Source organism: Pongo pygmaeus, chromosome 5, assembly GCF_028885625.2.
Source record: "Pongo pygmaeus isolate AG05252 chromosome 5, NHGRI_mPonPyg2-v2.0_pri, whole genome shotgun sequence".
Lineage (NCBI taxonomy): Eukaryota > Metazoa > Chordata > Mammalia > Primates > Hominidae > Pongo > Pongo pygmaeus.
Window position 1 is genome coordinate 139,847,454 of NC_072378.2, and position 9,081 is coordinate 139,856,534.

Here is a 9,081-nt window from a genome sequence, read left to right on the forward strand (position 1 = left end):
AATTAGCCGGACGTGGTGGCGGGCGCCTGTAATCCCAGCTACTCAGGAGGCTGAGCCAGGAGAATCACCTGAACCTGGGAGGTGGAAGTTGCCGTGAGCTGATATCCCGCCACTGCACTCTAGCCTGGGTGACAAGAGTGAGACTCCGTCTCAAAAAAAAAAAAAGAAATCCTCCTGCCTTAACCTCCTAAAGTGCTGGGATTATAGTTATAGCCACCGTGCCCAGCTGAGAGTCTGCATTTTTGACAAGCTCCCAGCTGATGCTATGGGTCCATGGATTGCATACTGAGTAGCAAGGGCTACAAGATCCCCTGAGGTCTATTCCCACCCTCTCAATTACCAGCCAAGTCAAAGTTCTTCCTTTTTCTTGCCATTTGTTGTGTTTTACCTGCTCTCTGTCTGCAGCTATTTTATTTCACAGAATCAACCATGTCATATGGTAGAAAACCTTTCTCAGGCATGTGGATTTGCATGGCCTTGGAAACATTCAGTAATGGGGAAGTGTTGAACAACAAGGAAAAAATACTAGAGGGGGATGGTACTGTGTGGGTGGAGAAGGAGAGAGAGTGGTGGTGTGTGTGTGCACGCTGCAAGAGTGGGGTAGGGAGGAAAAGGATATAATAGGTCTCACTGGAATGTGGAAATGTGTGTATGTAAAGAGACCTGTTAACTCATGTCTAAAATAGCATAACACCCCAGCATGGTTGGGCAAGTACAGTAGCAAAATGGAAAAAAAAATCTAGGGAATGTCAAAGAATATTTTGGAATAATATAACCCCACTTCATGGTTTCTTTTCTCTTCTTTGCTGTTGTTGGCTGGATGTAGTTCTCTGCTGTTCAGAGTTTGCTCCGTTCCCTATCCTGTTTTGCAGGGATGAGGTGGAAGGCATTACAAAGGGAGAAATTTCTACTGTTTGTAGCCAAACAGTATTCAGGATGTCATTATTCCAGTTTCACTTAAGTCTTCTATCCAAAGTGTTATTATATAATTTATCTGCACAAATCCGATGTAACACCCTGACCTTCCTGACTTTGCTCTTTCTTTTTTTTAACCTTGTCTTTGTGCAGATTACATATTAATGGTGGATAATTTTTTTCCTATTAAAAATAAAACTACTTGAAATTTCACTTGTCAACTTTTCTCTTCATTTTAGTCACCCTCTCCCCATTTCAATTCTTTGGAGTCAGGAATTCCGTATGTATTTTATATTGTTATTGTTAGTTTTCTCTTACTTATTAAATTGTTTTCCACAATTATGCATCCTTTTACCAGGCTTTAGAGTACAAAGACATTTCAAAATAATGCAAATAACAAAATTTTAACTGATCAAATGGCAGTAAAAACACTTCAAAGAGTTTCCCTTCGAGAAGTTTTTTGAAAACATAATCTTTCACCAGAAAACTCAGAAAGTGTATGTTAGGCCTGTCTTTAACATCATTTTCTGTGATATCTTTTCTTCATGATGGTAAGAAAAAGAATATACAGTAAGTAAAACAAGGAAGACTGTTAGATGTATTGCAATTGTGATAAAACTCCAATGTTTAAATGCAGATTTTGTTTCGTTTCTCTGTTTCTCTATAGGGTTTACATTTCACATCTGCCTGTGCAGTTCTGTGGCTTAAACATCTCTGGAAAGTTTGCATTTGTTCAGAAGAAAGTGGCTTTTATGGAGATGTCACTGGGAAATGTTACTTTTGATTGCTTGGACTACTTAGGATTTTATGTGTGTAAAGTGCCACATAATCCCATCAGTGGTTATTCCTCATAAACAATTTCATGACTTAATTTATTATTGCTACATCCATTTTATAGATGGTAATACCGAGGAATGAGTTACAGGAGAGTTGAAATTAGCACCTACAATCACAAAGGTTTCCCAGACAGTTGTTTAGTTTAAACTACAGACTGCAAAAGTGTTTCTTTGTGCCAAATATCTGATAAAAAGTGAAATATCTGGGGGCTCGGCATCTCTAGGGTTGTGTCTGGGTATGTAAAGGAAAAATGAGATCTGAATCAGTTATATAATGTCATTGAGAAAAAAAAATCTCTTGAAGTGGGAAAATTGTGGGTTTCATTGGCTCAATGGTCCTCCCTGGCAAACAAAATCTGCCAGATCATTGCTCAACTTGAATTTGTTTTCGTAAACATGGCTATCTGTTACAGTGCCACAAACAGCTGTCTTCCACGTTCTTTTAATTTTACTTTAAATCCTGAAAATGTGTCAATCAGATCTTAATGGTCACCTTAAGATTATACTGCTGTGACCTCAGAAAACCAGACAGTCTATGTGTAGAATGAACTGGGTAGAGGTATCTTGACAGTCCTGCTCTACTTGCCTACAGCCATTAGTACTGGCTTTAGAAAGTGTATTCTAAAGTGAATGAGCTGGTAGGATCAGTGTGCATTGCTGTTCTTGGGGGAATTTTTCATAGCCCTTCATCAAATGGTGCAGTATCAGAGGTTCTCAATGACAGCTGGACTCTTAACTTCAATAAGGACATAAGCAGCATGGGGCAGAGGACATAGAGAGGCAAAGGAGGGTTATGTCTTACTACAGTGCTCTTGCTGCTCCCTAACATGATGTAGGATCCTCAGTTCTTCCTCCCTGTCGACATCTGGATTTTAGTCGTGTAAGACCCATTTCGGACTTCTGACCGCCAGAACTGTAAGATAATGAAGTCACTAAGTGTGTGGGAACTTGTAACAGCACTAATAGGAAACTAACCCAGGCACTTTTTGCCTTCATGGGCGCTTTCCTCCAGTGAAAAAGTAAAAAATTGTATTTTATGATCATGTTGGTATAAAGATGAATATGGTATATATTAAAAAGGCTTTCTAGGCCGGGCGTGGTGGCTCACGCCTGTAATCTCAGCACTTTAGGAGGCCAAGGCAGGAGGATCACAACGTCAGGAGTTCAAGACCAGCCTGGCCAAGATGGTGAAACTCCATCTCTACTAAAAACACAAAAAATTAGCCGGGCGTGGTGGCAGGCGCCTGTAATCCCAACTCCTGGGGAGGCTGAGGCAGAGAATTGCTTAAACCTGGGAGGCGGAGCTTGCGGTGAGCCAAGATTGCACCACTGTACTCCAGCCTGGGTGACAGAGCAACACTCTGTCTAAACAAACAAACAAACAAAAAAACTTTCTTTGACCTAAAAGTTCCTTTTTTTCTTCTGATTTTAAAAGAAATTAAAACATTTTCATGGGCACCTAAAAGTATTACGGCCTCCGAGCACAATGTCAGGTGAGCCTCAGGGATAGGTCTGCTCTGCGTAGGAGTCGCTCTGTCCAAATCTTCCCCACCGTTCACCGCTCTGGATCTAGCGTAGCCGGGTGCATGCCAACTGAGAGATTTCAGAGACACTGACCTCTCATTCTGTTGTCTAGTTTCCTGATGTTTGAATGAGAGGGCACTTTACATGGGTGGAGATACATATTTTGAGAAAGAAGAAGTTATTCAGAGTGTGTCTTCAGTCGCATGACATCAGGATTGCCCCCTTACTGTACACACAGTAACCAGACAATACATTCTAGTTGAGTGAAGAAGTGTTACAAGATTTTTGTCTTTTAGTTCTGTTTCTTGGAAGATTTTGCACAATCAATATACCTTTGTTTACCTATCTTGCAAATAAAAGATAGAATACATTTTTTGTTTGTTTATTTGTTTGTTTGAAAAGGAGTCTCACTCTGTTAACCAGGCTGGAGTGCAGTGGCGTGATCTTGTCTCACTGCAATCTCTGCCTCCCGGGTTCTGCGATCTTGGCTCACTGCAACCTCCGCCTTTCAGGTCAAGCAATTCTCCTGCCTCAGCCTCCCGAGTAGGAGTAGCAGGCGTGTGCCACCATGACTAGCTATTTAATTTTTATTTTTTTGTATAGATGGGATCTCCCTTTGTTGTCCAGGCTGGTCTCAAACTCCTGGGTTCAAGCAATCCTCCCATCTCAGCCTCCAAAAGTGCTGGGATTATAGGTGTGAGCCACTGTACCCAGCCTTAGAATAAATTACTTGTTAAAATTTGGAGAGAGGCTGGGCGCGGTGGCTCACGCCTGTAATCCCAGCACTTTGGGAGGCCGAGGCAGGAGGATCATGAGGTCAGGAGATCGAGACCATCCTGGCTAACATGGCGAAACCCCGTCTCTACTAAAAAATATAAAAATTAGCTGGGTGTGGTGGTGGGCACCTGTAGTCCCAGCTACTAGGGAGGCTGAGGCAGAAGAATGGCATGAACCCAGGAGGCGGAGCTTGCGGTGAGCCAAGATCGTGCCACTGCACTCCAGCCTGGGTGACACAGCAAGACTCCACCATAAAAAAAAAAAAAATTTGGAGACAGATGTGATAATAATGTCAATAATCTTTATATAATAGCATCCATAGCTTGCAAAACACTTTCATGTACATTATCTCTTTTGATAATCTGTAAAGTCATGTAAGATCTTAGGAGGAAAAATGCTTTATATTTATATAAAAATATTAATAGTAACAGTGGTTTTAATTTTAGATAAATCATTTGTCATTTATAATTCTATGACGAAAAATGCTATGAAAGACAATTATATATCTGACTTTTGTCACTCTATAATTTGGCTTATGCTGTCAGATGTAAGCAAAAATGCACAACAACATTTGTACTCCTTACTCACATATACTACTTTCCACACTTTGCCTCTGTGAAAAATGCTACATTTCAAGCTCATGACTACAAGCGTTAATGCTGTGAATTGGAAATTACAATATACCTCACTGCATACTCCATTAACTGTTTCCACTTCTCCGACAATTGGAAGCCAGAAAGGCTTGATTTCTAGCTAAAAAGCAAAGCTAGATTGAGGGAAGTTCAGAGACGCCATGAAAGAACCGGTGACCAGAGTCCCTTGCTGCTTATGGAGCCCACAAGAATAAAGATAGCCGCTTTTCGGAATTACGATTCTAATTCAGGATTTGTGGAGTTTACTCTAATTTGGTGCTGTTCTGGAAAAGGCTATGTCGAAAAGAATTTGTTTCTAGAGATTTTCAGGAAAGTAGCCAATTCAAACTGCTCAACCCTGTGAGATCATTCCTGGCTGGTAGCAAGAACTTTCTGTCATGTGGGGCTTGCTTGAGAGTGAAGAGTACCCGCATATCCACTGCTTCTGAATTCATACCTGTTGGGGCTTATATGCACACGTACACACCAGCATCTGGGTCTTCATACCCGCTTTTCACACTGATCGTGTGAACTGATTCACAAGCAAGCCTTCCAGTGTCCTAGTTAGACCAATTTAGTCCAGCTCTGAAAGAACAGATAGGTAAGATAGACTGTCACATTCCATCAAGTTAATTTCTAATTTCACAATTGAGGTTTTAATAGGACGTCTGGCCTATTAAGGTCTTTTACTCTGTTCAAGAGCAACCAAACACCGCTGCCAATTCTTTCATTAAGAAGAGCAAGCTGCTGTTCAGCGACCCTCCCCTCGGCTGCCCTTCCGTCTTGGGGCCTTCCCAGCCTGCCTATGGTTAGGAGCCGTTTAAAAAGTTGCACTCATTCTAGTTACACCCTGCCACACCTCCAAGCCTGAGGATGCTTTCGTCTGAGTTCCCAGCAGTCTTAAAGCTTTGCCAACAGCAGACGGAGGTATCACGCTGAGCTCTGTGGAGAGAAAGCCTTGCACTGTGCAAGTGACCCATTTGGCACCAGAGAGGGGGAGGGGAAGAGAAATCCTGATGGGCTCCAGGGACTCCTCATCCATCTACTTCCCCCCGGGATCCTCTCCTGGAGGGCTCTTGCAAACACAGTTGCCCCGCCACGGTGGAGGATCATCAACAGAAACCCACGAAACAAGGCCATGCCCCGTACTCTGAGTCAGTCCCGTGGCGTAATTTACCAGCTCTCTGAAAAAAGAAATCTGCTAGGACCTGGGCTGGAACCGTAAGATGTAAAGATGTCAAGTTGAAAAACCTAGGGTGGGCCCAAACCTCCAACTTCCCAGCCCCGATTCCCACCCTGGGAAAATCATTCCAGTGTAAACATTTCTTTTTACATTTAGTATATCTGTGCAAGAAAAACTACTTTATTACTCAACATTAATAACATTCACTTTGAACCTTAATTCTGAAAACCACAGAATTTTTTAAATGCTGTAAATAGCTGACATGGGTGTTCTTCCCTTGCTTTCAAAGGAATTGTTTTTGTAATTACTGAGCAGGGTGAAGCTGAATTTCCCCTGCAGTAAACAGGAGAGTGTGTAATGAGATATCTTAACTAAAAACATTAATCATATTCAGATTAATTAATAATAGAAAACTTTCAGGACATTCTTAATGCTTAAAAAAAAAAACTTTTATTTTTTGAAGTTGTTAGGTCTCCATTCTAGTTCTGAGTACAAATAAATGCCTGGCATATGGTCTAAGCCAAATTCCAAAATGTAGCAAAAACAGTGCCTGCATATTTGGCAGGAATTTAAACCAGTTCAGGTCAGTGTCTGTTTCTGCCCAAAGAAGAGTTTCTGCATTTATACTGAGCTAGGAAAATAACACAGGAAAACATGGGGAACAACACGGAATATTGTAAGCTCCAGTGCCCGGCTGGCCAAAGAATAATGTTTGGGGCAACTCTGAAATTACCGCCCAGGCTGCAGTTTGGGTTTGCATAGCGTTTTGGAGGACGGTGAGCAAGAGAGAAAGTACCGATTGCATTGTTGTAAGGAAATTGCCTTCCCCCTTCTAAAGCTCTCTCACCTTGCAAATCACCCCCTCTTAGCAAAAGCACATCTTACTTGTTAACTCTTCCCCTGCTACTAACCTTTTCAATCACCCCCCTTCATCATTGCAGAATGGCCTTTGGAACAAAGCAGCATTTTAAAGCCTTTCCCAATAAAAGTTTGCCCCTCCCCCCTTTTAAAGAGGCAGTGTGGGGGTAATTTTCTTTCTTCCTTTCTTTTTTTTTTTTTTGTTTTTTGTTTTTTAAATTTGTTTTTCTGCAGTCTACTCTTGTGAGGCTGTCATTGTTTGGGGGTTGATGGATATTTCTTCAGAGATACCATCATATCGCTTGTTATTGTAACACTTATTGGTGATAAAGTTCAGACTAAAAATTAAGCAGCTGCAATGTAGCAGCACAAATTAGTTTAATGTAAGCAGTCAGGAGCAGCTGGCTGGTTCAGGACTTGAATTTAGCTGTGGGGGGAAGGGTTCTGTGACGCTGACAGTGTTTTTTTCCTCTACATAAACATTTTTGGCTGTTGCAGCTTTTGTGCTGATCATGTGACAGTGTCCCTAGGCAGATAATTTATTTCTGAGGCTTTCATGAGCAATCATTAACCTTCAGACATCGAGTTTGCTTTTTGCTTTGTGGCATTTGTTATTATTATTATTTTATTATTATTATTGTTTTTCGTATACTAATTAGTTTAATTCAGAAAGTGTCAGGAGAAAATTACAACCAATTTACAATAGACTGCAATGCATAATACTTACGTTTCTATTAAAGCAGACCTTGCTTGTAAGACCATTCTCATAGCTTTGAGGGTGTTTGTTGGTCAGGATAATTATTTTCAGTGTGTCTGTCGTTAGGATGCTCCTTTAGTATCCTCTTCTGATTGCCAGGCCTCTGCAAACTGGCCTTGGAGAAACTCAATTTGGAGATCAACCTTTGGCAGTCTTCGTCTACTTGCTAGGAGGCTGGAAACCCAAAGGGGTTAGAAATTGGGCTTCTGGAGACAGGCACTACTTGGGTCCCTTCTTCCTTCAACAACTGACACACCAGCCTTCGGTAAACAGTGTGGCCATTTGTAGTGAATAACTGGAGCTGGAATATATTGGGGTTGAAAAACAAAGGAAATTAGAAACAGTGTCCTGCATAAATCAGAAGGGGGTGGGGGACAGAAAAGTATCATTTCTGACATCTACTAATCACGCTGACCTGTTTTCTGAATTTATCTGTTTTGTCCTTCTCAGATCTGTTTGTGTTGCTCAGCCATTTCTGCCATCCAGTAATTCAGGAGTGAAATGCACAGGGTCACTCTTTGGTGTCTATCATACATGATATCTTCAGACACTTTCAGAATGCCGATTATCTCGTGGGTATTGTGTGGGCCCTGTTAGATATTCATTTATTCATTCTCTCATGGTGCAGGGTTGGTAGCGGGAGCACTCGGGACTACTTGCACAGAGGGATTTGATAAAGTGTATTTATAAGCCCCAGTGTACTGTGTTTGGTGAAAAATAACAGACGTAACTCCTTTTCTGTTTTCTTCATTTAGAATATTCCAATCATGAGAGTTATTTCATAATTAATATATAGAATGCAGCATGAAAATTCAATGTTTCCAAATGTTTCATTCAAAAGCTAAAAAAAAAATAGGAGAAATTGATCATTGTCATTCTTTAAACATTTTAAAGCACCCTCAACAGACTAGGTACTACGTACGCTGAACGGGAAGAAGAGCTTGACCACTGAACGATAGAAATGAGGATGCCTAAGTAGCCAGGTGATCTTTGATGAGTGAATGAGTCCCACAGGTGTAATGAATGTGATAGGGCACAGAATGTTCTATGAGTTGCATTCTTGCTGGGGTGGAGGCAGGAGAGTGGGTGGGATATGGGAACTTCTTTCTCCTCACCCAAAAGAGAGAGATTTCTTTCCCAAACACAGGACGCTAGCATTCGGGAATCTTCTGTACTTCTTCTTCCTAATGTTATTTTCTCGCTCACTGGATTCCAGCTCACACAATTGTCAGCGGTGCATTATGACTTTTGTGGCTTGTCTGGTGGTAAGTGGTTCACTTGCTTTGCTTTTGCCTTTGTGGGCCTCTTCCTCCATAAAAATATTGATAATCGTATTTTATGACTATACTGGTGTAAGATCATATAATCCAGGCTGGATTCATGTTTACATATTCATTATTATTATATAGTTCTTTTTCTTATGATTTTAAATAAAATGAAAACATTGTTGTAAACCCCTAAAAGTATTGCGGGCCCTGGGTACTATACTTCCGATGTGCCTAAGGGAGAATTCAGCCCTAAGGGTGGGCACAAACACACAACTGACCTTTGCCCAACGTGAAGATACCCTGGGGGAACAAAGCAAATAGGGGAGAGAAG

At 41.2% G+C, this 9,081-nt stretch overlaps 1 long non-coding RNA gene across 1 annotated transcript; it reads right to left on the reverse strand.

Moving 5' to 3' along the window:
- Window positions 1–1,193: 1,193 nt before the first annotated feature.
- On the reverse strand, window positions 1,194–6,809 carry LOC129037974 (uncharacterized). The gene is made up of 4 exons (XR_008503031.1): window positions 6,779–6,809; window positions 5,142–5,269; window positions 4,737–4,805; window positions 1,194–2,664 (listed from the first exon to the last, which is right to left on the reverse strand). It is a non-coding gene; the product is annotated as an uncharacterized LOC129037974 (long non-coding RNA).
- Between the last annotated feature and the right edge of the window lie 2,272 nt (window positions 6,810–9,081).